The 12,766-nt window shown below is 44.4% G+C and overlaps 2 long non-coding RNA genes across 3 annotated transcripts in view; one reads left to right on the top strand and one right to left on the bottom strand.

The window, feature by feature from the left end:
* The window catches only part of LOC120396574, a 24,277-nt gene extending 14,045 nt beyond the window's left edge, over positions 1-10,232 (bottom strand). Inside the window, exons 1-2 of the long non-coding RNA XR_005593237.1 lie at positions 9,927-10,232; positions 684-797 (exon numbers count right to left, since the gene is read on the bottom strand). This is a non-coding gene — a long non-coding RNA (uncharacterized LOC120396574). The remainder of the gene's footprint in view (positions 1-683; positions 798-9,926) is intronic.
* On the top strand, positions 4,301-12,766 carry LOC120396573. 2 transcript variants are annotated; one of them, XR_005593235.1, is made up of 4 exons: positions 4,301-4,434; positions 9,985-10,109; positions 11,302-11,386; positions 11,837-12,766. It is a non-coding gene; the product is annotated as an uncharacterized LOC120396573 (long non-coding RNA). The 2 variants fall into 2 exon arrangements; XR_005593236.1 differs by lacking the exon at positions 4,301-4,434 and adding an exon at positions 9,260-9,369.

Below are 12,766 nucleotides of genomic sequence, written 5' to 3'. Positions count from 1 at the left end.
GTTAGGCAAAAGTAGCAGGCCCAACCCCTGCACTTGCCAGTGATAAGTGGCCATGACAGACTGCAGTCTGCCCCAGTGAGTGGGAGGCTAGACGATGACTGGCAGTAGCCACTGAGGCAAGGTGGGGATAGAGGGTTGGGGGCTCCCTTGCGAGGGGAGACCCAGAGACTGTGGGAGTACTGCAGAGGGCAGAACCCCAAGGGAAGGGGCACTGGAGTCCAGGAGGGACACGGGGGCCTGAGGCAAGTGGGACATCAGCCAACAGAGGGTGCTCCAGAGCTGGAGAGCTAGTTCCCAGGTCAACCAGCAGGAGGCACCACGCTGGTGAGTCCTTGCATCGTTACAATCCTATTAGAGTCTGTGCTAATATTGGCTATTACACTGATCCATTTGACAAATATACCTCAGCAAATTCATAAAAATTGACATCTCCCCCCACTCATTTCATGCTTACAGCAGGAAGAAAACTGAAACCCTTTACTGCTGCAAGTCACTGACTGATGCTGCTTTATAGTAGAGACCAGAATGGCCGGGTGCAGCTTTACCAGCAGCTCAGACCCAACCCAGAGTAGTCATGACTTAACCCTATTTTACAGATGGAGAAACTGAGGCAGAAAGGTTATAAGTGGCTTGAGCCAAGCTGTCGAGGAAGATGGTTTTATAGCCAGGAATCCATGACTTACCTCCAATGGCTGTTCAGTGTCCTGTGGGAATTGAGTTCGGTGGTTTCCATCATGTTCCCTTAAGGCAGAGGTTTCCAGCACACATACCGCCACCACCATTGGCATCATGGTTGGCTGAAGATGAGTGAGATAGTCACAATAAAAAGTTAAATTTGAACATTTTGGTTTTATTATCAATGCAAAAAAGTCCATTTCATTGAAATATTTTATTCAAAAATGGCCCCTTTTCCTGTGAAAGTAACCCATTTGCAGGCAAAGATAGTCCCATTCCAAGCAAAAGGAGTCTTGAGAATTCACCTCAAATCTGGCATATTGGATGTTTGCATGTTTCCAGTGGGAAAGCAGGAATTTCATCATATTCTGCAGGAATGAAGGTCCAAAGTGCAAAAAATGTTGTTGAAATTTCAACATACATTTCTTCCCAGTGGTTCACACAGCTCAGCTTTTGTCAATCACAGCACATGAAGTTGAATGGACATGAAGATTAAACTATCTTCCCCCATCACGATGGTCTGCAGGCACTCCCACTGCCCATGATGTGTCTCTAGTGTGGATAAATGGAGGACTCCTAAGGCTGACAGTCTAGCTCCTTTTGTCAGCAGTATGTTCACTGAACAGTAGGACGGCTGGTCCAGTGGTTAGGATGCTTTGCTCCACCACAGATGTCTTGTGAGCTTAAGCAAGACCTACCACCAATGTGAGCAGAGAAAATTTGTGATATATTCTTGGCGTTTAAGGCTATGAGAGACTATTAGATCATCTAGGCTTACCAACTGTGTATCACAGGCCCTTAAATTTCACACAGTTACCCCTGTATTGAGCTCAGTAACTGTGCCACTGCTACATAATTTAGTGACGCACAAATGTTACTCATTTGGCTGACTAAACAAGTTGCCAGGCAATGGAGAATTAGACCAAGATTTCATTCTGGTGAACTGTCAGAAAAAGCCAGGCATCACTTGCTGAGTGTGTGCCCTTTACTATTTGTTCCCATGCAGGAAGGAAGGGGAGATTGTTCCTAGGGAGTGCAGAATGAACACACATGCTCCACAGAACTTTTAAATTAACTGAAAAGGTTAAACAGGCTAATTCAGACTCATTAGTGTTGCCCTGACAACATTTTTTAAGCTACAGGGGAAACTGATACAGGCAAACAGCCTAAGAAGATTAAAGGGACACAGTTTAAAATCAGGACATCTAAGAGGAATATAGGTGAAACTAATTCAAACAAGAAGGCAATAGTCATTCGAAAACAATCGACACTGAATCAAATTCAGGTCTGGGTTACAGCCTGTGCAACCCAACTCACGTCAATGTAGTTGTACAGTGAATGTAGAAATCAGTCTTAATCTGACCTATTAAGCAGAATATTCTCCTCTTGCACTTGCATAGAGGATTTGGACCCCAAAATTCAGGTTTTTCTACCTACAAAGCATTTAACTCCTTCATGGAGGGAGAGCAGAGAAGACAATCATTAACTTCAGTGCTGGCCACTTTGGAGTATAAGCTCTTAAGGGGGGGACGGGGAGTCTCTCACTAGGTGTTTGTACATTACCTAGCACGAGGCCCTGATCTTGGTTGGGATCCTCTGGTATTATTAAAATACAAATAAATAATAATAAAGGGTGATTAAGGCTCAGTCTGGCAGTGCTGAACACAAGACTGCAGGATAGGAACTCCTGAGACTTATTACTACTGACAATACTCAGTATAAATGTAGTGGAAAACCCTGAAAAACCTTTAACAAGGTTAATGGCCCTGATGCTGACTCCACCTATTTGCCCCCCTCCCCCATCACCCTAGTATTTGCACACCACACCATCTTTAGTATATACATCCTCACAATAACCCTGTGACAGAGAGCCGTGCTATTATCGCCAGTTGACAGATGGGGAATGGAGAGACTGAGACCTGCCCAAGGTCACAGAAAAAGGCTGTGGCGGAGCAGAGAACTAAACAGGCGTCTTGTGAGTTCTAGGTTACCCCTCGAACCACTGGACCTTCCTTTCTCTGACTCCCTCTGTGTCCAAGGGAATTTGAAGGGTCCAAAGTGCAAAACATGTTGAAATTTCAATGTACGTTTCTTCCCACTGGTTCACACAGCTCAGTTCTTGTCAATCAAAGCACATGAACTTGAATGAACATGGAGATTAAACTATCCTCTCACCCCTCACAATGGTCTGCAGGTCAAGGTGAGGAGGAATCCTCTGTATTAATCCTTCTGCCTCAGTTTCCTTATTTCTAAATTGTTTTTAGCAATAGTCCCTGTAAGCACCTACCTCCGAGAAGGTCTTGTTTAGGCTGATTAACACTCTGCAGAGATCTGGAGAAGGGCCACAGTCTCTGCTGGTGTAATTAATTCCATCTAAGTCAGTGGAGTGAAACCAAAGGAGAATTTGGCCCAGAAAGTACTAAGTATTATTTTCCTAGTAAAAAGGGAATGTATTTTAGTGTAAATGAGTGTCGCTTTCTGAGTAAAACAAGGCAGCATTCAGCCTACTGTGAGCAGCCAGCACAAGAGCTCCTGCACTACTTACCCCCAGCATAGGACAAAGGCAAGCAGCCTTTTCCCTGGGCACTAGACGAGGGCATTGTTGCTAGCCATGCATCGGGCAACATAGAGTGAGGACTCGGAGTGGCCATGGAACCTGTGTTCCTCCGATGGCCCTACCACACTGTACAAGCAGTGCCATGAGGTCCCCAGTCTGCAAGCTGGAGAAATGGCCTCTGGTAGAGCTGCAGTGCAGGCCCCCTGCCCAGCCTTCTTTTGGAAATAGTTCACTTGCCCAAAGCTGGATTGCTTTGATGTGGGGGGCAGTGAATTGCAGCCATAGTGATTTAGGGAAGAATGTAAAACCTTGCCTACCCCAGTTACTACCATTGGTGACCAGCCACCATTGTCACTGGACCAGCGCAAACCCTAGTGTAGGCAAAGCCACTATAAACCCTGATTTGCACCAGTGCATTTTAATCCTGTTTCAAGCAGAGGAAACCTGCACCAATGCAAATTGCCATTATGGCAGCCTGCCCTGTCCGTGCTAAGGGTTTTTCACTGGTGCAGTGATGCCTATGGCTGAAATCCCCAGGGTAGAAAATGCCTAGGATAATCAGAGAAAGAAATGGTATCACATACTACCATTCTCTTTAATAACTATTGCATTATTTCATTCCCTTGGTCAAATAATATTTCCTGTCCACTTTTTGAAAACATATTAGGTACAACCCTTAAGTATTACTAAGGACTGCTCTGCATTAGAAAAGGTGCACCGGAGTAACTCCATTGATCTATTGACAACAATGCAAAAACAAACCAAGGTCTTGTTGGTATTACCATGGTTTTGCTATGGCTGTCACTGAAGGGCTTCGGGTGACACATTGGTTAAAGAGGAAACTGAAAGCAATCCATTTCTGGCAATCCAACCTCGACACCAAGCTGCAGCCATTAACCGGAGAGAAACACGGCCATGACTGTGCTGTTCCCATCCCATATTCTCCTCTCTCATTCACGTCTCGCACTGCCTGAAGGGTGTGGCTAGAGCAGATAACAAGATGATGATTGGAAGGCAGCTTCCATGTGTGGACCACTCCTCTGATCCCCATAGGGCCCCTTGGTTGGGCCTGGTCTTATGCTCCAGGCAGAACAGGTAGCTCTGAGGAGAACAGAGGTGCATTGATGGCAGAAGGTGGATTGCACAGGCAATGTTCAGCATTCCTAAATGGCTTGGGAAAGGGGGCATCCAAGGAATGAGAGGTAGGGGACTCTTGTCCACAGGGATGAACATGTAGACTGCTGGGTTGGGTGGTGCCCAGAGGTTTCTGCAGGCTCTCTACACTATGGTGAATTTCACCCTAAATATGCAAAGTACTATTATTTATTATTTTATTTAAGGTGAGGTTTGGGAAAGCACCTGAACTCTATCAAACCTGTGCTCCTAAGTCATTTAGGGGCTTATGGAAATCCACACCCCTTATTTTATTATCTTTTACATAAGGTCAATTTATGGATTTTAACAAAGTACTGCAGATTGCAAATGTTATGATGAGAGGTGATGCTAGGAGCTGTTTACTCTCTGGAGCGGATGAATGACTGTGCCTGTACATAGATTAGAGGAAGGAGCTGCTGCATTAAATAAAAGGGACTACGAGATGTTTCCTGTTCTGCTGACACTCATTTCAGTATTGAATCATACCTCCAATGGGAGTATAAGTGAGAGCATAACTGGTAATTAGCAGAAATGTGTATATTTGGAGGTGATTCTATGCATGGCTGAGTATGAATGGGCTGATTATGAGTGGGTGTAACTCCATGTAAAGGGACTGAACGAGTAAAGCAAAGGCAACAATGATTAGCTGTCACAGAAGAGAAGTTGTCTCCTACTCTGCTAAAGATATACTGTACCTAATAGTTCATTGGCTGAATGCATTCAAAGAGTTGATATTGCAGCTGCCAGAAATATTCATTCACATAATTAGTTTCCCTTAAAAGTTTAAATGAAATGGAAAAGCTTCCTGTTAGAGTTCTCAGACCTGTTGCTCAACTGGTGTAGATCAGCATAGTGCCTTTAACTTTGCTGAGGCTTCTCTGATTTACATCAGCTGATGATTTGGCCCCTCATTTCCCTGCCACTGGAAGGAGGCTCTAGAATTCTTCCTTCCCCACCAGATAAATTGAAGTGGGATCTGTAACAGCAGTCACTGGGGATCAGTGGAGACTGAGCTTTGTCATGTGACAGGGATATTAACCTTTTATGACCCAGACCCATATCATGCAGCTGGAATCAGGAAATAAAAATCCATCTCTTGCCAGAACTCCTTAATTACAGGGCCATTTTCAAGAGATCCTTCAGTCACTGGTGTATTATAAACGAGTAGCCACATGTGGCCCTCAGATGCAGGCCTACAGCTTCAGTAGGAGTCATGCACAACTATACCTAGCAAAGTAATCCTCACAGTCTCCATGTGAGAGAGATAGCTGGTGTCACCTCCCCTTTACAGATGGGGTAACTGAGGCAGAGAGGACAAAGCCATCGAGGAAAGTTTCTAATTGTCAAATCACTAGGCAATAGGTCAGATCCTCAACTTCAATAGAGCAATATCAGCTACAGCTCTGGTCCATGTCTCTCTGTCACTGGTCTTATCTGGCAGGCAATAGCACACATGGTAACCAAATGTGGGTCTAAACTCAGTGTGAAACCATGTGGCTAAGTAGTATGTCTGACTGCACGTTCCTCCTGGGACTCTGGTATGTGAAGGCAGGAAAGGAGACTAGTCCTCCTTTAATTTTATGAAATAAAACAAAGAATTAAACTGAACACATATTATGAAAATTACCAAAATAACACCTACAAAGAGGGAATAGACCAGTGGTTCTCAAACTTTTATGCTGGTGACCCTTTTCACACAGCAAGCCTCAGACTGTGACCCCGCCCCCCTTATAAATTAAAAACTTTTTTTTATATTTCACACTATTATAAATGATGGCGGTGAAGTGGAGTTTGGGGTGGAGGCTGACAGCTCATGACCCCCCTACATAATAACCTCACAACCCCCTGTTTGAGAACCCCCGGGAGAGAGACTTAACAGAAGCAGTACTCTGCTAGTTCCTGATGCCACAAGGGTGGCTAGTGAAGTACAAAGCTAGCGAGGCATGAAGTCACTGTGATACCACTGCTTGTACTAGACTCATAGCCATGATAACATGCAGGTGGCTGTGGGGGGAGGAGACTGATACGAGTGTCTGGCACTAGTATCATGACTCATGAACTGCAATTGCGTGGCAGTGCAGTGACAGTCCGTCAGGGCTGGCATCGTGGTTCTGCCATGACTATAGACACTTCCATATACTTGTCTCCATCTTATGGTCAGTATATGCATCTGTACTGCTAAGCCTGAGTCAGCGATAAAGAGCTAGGCCCTTTAAAGGGCAGTATGGGACCCTATAAAGCACAGCACCCCATTTGTGTGCCCATAAGCCACAAAGATGGGCACTCTAAAAATAGACAGCAGTTGATAACAGTTAGTTGCTTTTTCCATTAGCACGTGAGTCATTCAGGGAAAGGAAGATCAGTTTCCCACCTGTGGATTTAAAAGTCCAAACATGGATTAATTCCTTGAGTGACAGGAGCAGCAGCAGCAACATAAGCACCTACGCAAGTGAAGTGACTTTGAATGGCAACGGCAGCAGCTGCCTGTTTCTGGGGTGATGCTACTTTTCCAGTGCAATGGGGGAAACATATTTGTAGAAGATTGTTCTGTACCAAATCCATACAAGGACATGGCCCATGTGTCAATGAAGGAGAAGGGCACCGGCCTGCTGCCCTCAGAATTGTCTATCTACCACCACTTGGGTTCTGTGATCCAGAAATCAGGTCATTCAGCCATAATGCAGATTTTTCAATTTCCTTTTCACTCTTTTTTTTTTTCTCATTATAAACTGGATGCTAAATTATTTTATTCAGAAATTTCATTAAGCAAACATGGCCCAAATTCAGCACTCAACTAGAAAGATTTCACTCCCCTGAACTCAAGGGAGCTGTGAGATTAATGCCAGTAATAAATTTGACCAGGGAGGGTTACACACTCTAGTGCTATTTTGTAGTTTTCCTTTGCACTCCATTGCTGGGTAAAAGAGCCAGCCTATTTGACCTTGCGCCTCAGGTGGGGAAAACTGATAGGGCCCCTTACAGAGGCTTTGCCAGGAGGCAGCAAAGGTCACCCCCTCAAATCAGAGAAGAGGGACCCAAACAGGCAATTGGAGTCAAGTGAGGCCAAAAAGATGGGGTTATAATAAGGGTCAAAGGTGCAAAAGGAGAGGGCCAGTGGGGGACAGCAAGCAAAGAACCCCAGATATAAAGAAGCCAGTCATGTATCCCAGAGAGCAACTGCATACAGAGGACAAACAATGAACAAACAGGAATGGGGGGCAGGTCGTAGGGTCAAAATGAGAGAACCAGAAGCGGCTGCTGAACAGAAAATCTCAGATGGAAAAGAGCCCGACTGACTGTCCTGCAGACTGAAATCCTTATTTTATACCGAGAACATATACAACATGGAATGCAGCACAGCAAACTTCCTCCCTATTGTCCCACCAAAGAGCCTTGACCTAGGTGGGAAAGGGCCTCTTCTCTGGGGTAGAGGTTTGTTCTTTAATTTATTATTAATTATAATTTTGCAGCATTCTAGGCAGCTCACACTACAGATGATTAGCACATGATCCGGTGCCCTGAAGAGCTCACATTCTAGTTTCATGCATGATGTAACAAAGGAGCAACAATGCAGTGGGTAGGGGTGGAGGAGGAAAGAGTAGTCATGGTAACAAGATTACATGGTTATTCAGTAGGGCCTGATCCACACTCCCTTGAAGTCATGTGCACAGCAGGGTTGAATCGTTCTTTTTATTATTCCGAATATAGAAGATAAATGTCGAATAAACTTAGATTGTAGTGGCTGACTCACTTCTTGTGGGTGTCGTAGTAGATGTTGGCCTTTGGGAGGGAAAAATACTATCTCTCTCTCATCTTAATTTGATTTTACCTGTTTCCTGAAGATAATTTACAGCTGTAGCCACAGGTGCCTGACCAAGACCAACAGCCAGGAGAAGTGGACCAGCAGTAGCATAGAAGAACCAGATTGATAATAAAAAGGGAGCTGACAGAGAGAAATGAGTAGAGATGACTGAACCCTTGACACTTTCCTAATTACTCCACAGTATCTAATCTAATACAGTCACTTGTAACCAGAGGTGAAAGTAAGCCGGTTCGGTACAGCGTACCGGCAAGAGCCAGTATGCCGTGTCGGATTGGACCGGCTTCTGCGGCAGTGAGTTAAAGGGCCCAGGGCTCCAGTTGCTGTGGGGAGCCCTGGACCCTTTAAATCCCCGCCAGAGCTCTGGCAGCCAGGCTCCTGCGGTGATTTAAAGGGCCCGGAGCGCCGCAGCAGCCGGAGCCCCAGGCCCTTTAATTCGCCCCTGAGCCCAGGGGCTCCCAGCCACCTCTGCAGCTGGTAGCTCCGGGGGTGATTTAAAGGCCCTGGGACCCCCAGCCACAGCCGGAGCCCCAAGGCCTTTAAATCTTGAAAGGCCCCACCTCTTCCGGTTGAAGCCATGCCCCAGCTCAGGACTCCGGCGTACCGGTAAGTCCTTTAAGTTACTTTCACCCCTGCTTGTAACAGGCGAGGGACTGACACAATTAACTTCCATGTTTCCATTGGACTAGAATCTTGACATCTGGGGCACTCATTCATGACAGGGTGCTGAGCACAGGGAGGGGCAGAACTGTCCAGATACGAACTCTGACCCTTTCATCAGTGGTCAACAAAATGTCAATGGTCCAAACAATTTACAAATATTGAATTGATTTCTTCTGTGAGGTGGTTATAGAAGCTATGCAGCCTTCGATTTTGAAAAAAGAAGATAATCTGAGGTCACTACTTTTTATTATTTTTCATAAAGCCAAGAGACATTTTGAAAACATCTCAGGTGCTGACGGTGATCGCTACATTGACCCTTAGGGTAGGCTGCTGTCAGCTAGACATTTACAGAGCTGCCTCTGATCAGAACCAAAAGGTGATGGAATAAAGTGAGAGATTCTGAACTCACAGCCGGATTCTCTACTGCTTTTCACCTTGCACAGTCATTTACTGGGCAAAGTGGGTGCAAAATGCTACCATCTGATTTCATAGCATTTTGGTAGGTGTTCAGTGACTATGCAAGATATAAGGCAGTGAAGAATCAGGCCCTCTAGCTGGGGCTAGAAGGCTGGAGCCACAGAGACTGTTCCCATGTGATATCCTGCCCACATTTTCAGATTAAAGAGGTTCGGATAGTTTGAATACACATGAATTTCTTGATGCTTATCTGAATCCAACACAAATTCTGAACTTTTTGGATGTTTGTTCTCACCCATCACTACTTAACAATTGTTGTTTTCACCCAGGGATCTGCTTCTCTCTCTGTAAAGCTGGCATTTAAACATCCCCCACAAAACAAAAAACAAGCACATCTTAGTCAGGTTAAGTTAGGCTAATTAGAATGGCAGGAGGTGTTGCAGTTTAAGAATTAAAAAACGTGAGCAAATAGTAAATAAACCCTTATTGGTGTTTCTTCACTTGATTCTCTTGTAATAAGTCCCTTGGAAATCTGTTGTTAGAGGGATCTGAATTTTTGGACCCTCATTTAGATCCTTTACCTTGAAATGTGGTCAGAAAGCTGAATTAAAATGGCACCTAGGAGCTGTAACTACTCACTGTGTTTCCTGACTCATATGTGCTGAGTTTAATGACAATTTTTTTCTCTTTCCTGTAGATGTGCCAGCTGTGTCATACGCTGCTTCGTGCATCTTCCACAGTATTGCCAGTTAACTTCTCATTTCACAAGCTTTCCAGTTGGTGATGTTTTAATAAGCAGAAAGAACATAGCTTGATTTTCAGGTAACAAGTTGAGCTTATAATGCTGGCAGCTAGTAAAAAAAAAACAAAAAACCACACACCCCTGAATTGGCTTGAAGATTGAGTGAATTTGGAAGAAAAATTGTGGAGGAGGACTAAATGAGGCCTACCAGGATGTCAGTTTTACACTTTCCTAATAACTGCATGTCATAAACAGATAGCTAAGGGTTAAAGTCTGTTTTACCTGCAAAGGGTTAACATGCAGTACCTGGTGACCACCTGACCAAAGGACCAATCAGAGACGAGATAATTTCAAATCTCTGTGGAGGGAAGCCTTTGTCTGAGTTCTTTGTCAGAACTCTTTTTGAATCTAAGAGGGACAGTCATGTCTCCAAGCTCTCCTGGAGTAGTTTCTACTAATTAATAGTGAGTATTAATTAGAAAGGTGAATTAGTCTTATGATTTGTTTTCTACATTTGCAATTGTGTGTTTGCTAAAGGAAATGCTTTATTCCTGTTTGCTGATATTGCTTTTTACTGAGAAAGGGGGAGGGGGGATTCTCTCCAGAGATTGATAAGGTTATTCCCTATGAGTGTCCAGCTTGGGCTCATAGAGATTCTGTATTTTCTTTTTAGTCTTTAATAAATTCTTTTCTATTAAGGACTTGTTTGGTCTTTCCTTGGGTGGATTCTCAGGGGAGGGGGAGGTATCCCTCTGTAGTTAGATCCCGGTGTCTCTCCTAGGAAAAGGAAGGGGGGAGGAAGCAGGGGGAATGGTTTGTTTCTCCTGGGTGCAAGAACTCCATGGATTTGGGGCTCTTGGAATCCCCTAGGATTTTGGGGAAGGACTGTGTCTCAATCCACATTTAATGATTGAGTGGTGGCAGCCTACTAGATCTAAACTAGGATTTTAGTTTAGAGGGAAACCAAGTCAGGTCCCCACATTGGAGCCCAACAGTTCCAAGTGGGGGTGAGACCTTTGACATGGTGGCATGCTGGTCCTCACTTTGAAACCGCCCAGTTTCAAGTGAGGGTTCAGACCAGGACACTGCACTTTAAAGTAGAAAATCTGACAGCAAAAGCCTCGCTTAGCCATCCAGCCTCTACACCCTTTCTCAGTCCTCCCTCAATCACTTGCTCGTGCAGCTCCCTTTGACTCCAATGCACTGATACGTCTGCCCTTATGGGATTTATTCTGGTTTGTTTTCATCTTAGAATGATAATTTTATAACTAGGTGCCAAGGTGAAGAGATGAAAAGTTAAGGAGGTTTGTAGTTGATGGACAAAGATGCTGAAGAGAGATTACCAGGACTCAAAGTTGTAAGTTCAGGAGCACATATCTGACTATGCTGTATGATAAAACACTTAGAGACTGTTTTCTTTCCTTTCTCTTCCCTGTAAGATCTCCAAGGATATCAGTAAAACACCAGCATCAAAGATAGAAAAATGCTTCACCACTCTCTACTACATTGTTGCCTAGGAATGCTTAATCCTACAAATTTAACATGCCACCTGGAGACTGGCTGTTTGCCTACCTATCAGGGAGGTTGCTGAGAGGCTCCCTACCAGGGTGTACAGGAGGGTTCTGGCTTTTGAGAAGCAAGGCCCTATTTGGATTCTAGAATGGCATTTTGCCCAGAATGGCTCAATACACTGACAAAGAGAGAGTGGCTGACAGGATGTGAGCAGCGCCTAACATCGTCCTTCAGGAGGGCAGAGTCATCACATGCAGGGAAGCCAGATGGGTTAAAATCATCTTATTTTGTTCAGGAAAGGGTGAAGAGGGGACCAGAAGCCAAGAAGGTGACTCCTCTTGATAAAGGGAAAAAGCAGAGGGGCTGAGTTTCCGAAAATGAGTCGATTTACTATAAGTACCTCCATGCAGAAGTCATCCTCAGTGTTCTAAGACAGTCACCATTTGGAAATCAATATTCTTTGTCAATGCTACAGTCCCTCACCTCTGAATGTCTTCTTATGGATGCTGACTTTGCCAAAGTCCAATACCATTGAACAAAAGGACACTAAAGCCTTTTCCAAAGAAAGTTTGAGGGTACCTTACAGCTGGATAGGTCTCCAACTTGAGCTGAACTAGAATCTCCTCTAATCCTACTGAGAACTACAACTTGTATCCTTTACTAGGTCTCCATCCACCTAAAAAGCACAACGTGACTGCCAAGGGTCTGCCCCATCAGAGCACCCCCTTTGGCTGTTACTTGGAAAGTGCACTCGCACAAGTCCAGTCCTTCTAACAGGAGCATTCAATGCTAGTCTAGCAGGGGCAGGCTCTCAGTCCCTCCTTCCTCCCTCCCATCCAGTCTAAGCCTTCTGGTTATTTCTCCCTTTTCGGAGACTCTGGTGAAACAAACCAACAATCCGAAGTCAGCAAAAGAAGTTAAACAAAAGGTTAAACAAATACTATGCCCCAGGACAAGGCTATAAGAGCCAGAAAGTGAAACTAATGATAAATAAAGCTCTGGCTAGCATCTTCATTTTCCAAGTTCAGTGAAAAGCAACAGTGAACAAATATCCTTAATGGCAAAAAGTAAATTAGATTTTTAAGATTGTGTTAATTATCAATGGTGATGTTATTAATAACACAGCTAGGAAATCTGATTTCTATCTTCACAGTGTCCCTTGAAAAAGGGAAATAATTCCATGTCCCAAGAGAGGAATAAAAAGTTGAGAACATATATGTATCTC

Source organism: Mauremys reevesii, linkage group 2 (assembly GCF_016161935.1).
Source record: "Mauremys reevesii isolate NIE-2019 linkage group 2, ASM1616193v1, whole genome shotgun sequence".
Classification (NCBI taxonomy): Eukaryota; Metazoa; Chordata; order Testudines; family Geoemydidae; genus Mauremys; species Mauremys reevesii.
Note: the sequence above shows the minus strand (reverse complement) of the source record. Positions and strands in the feature narration are given on the sequence as shown.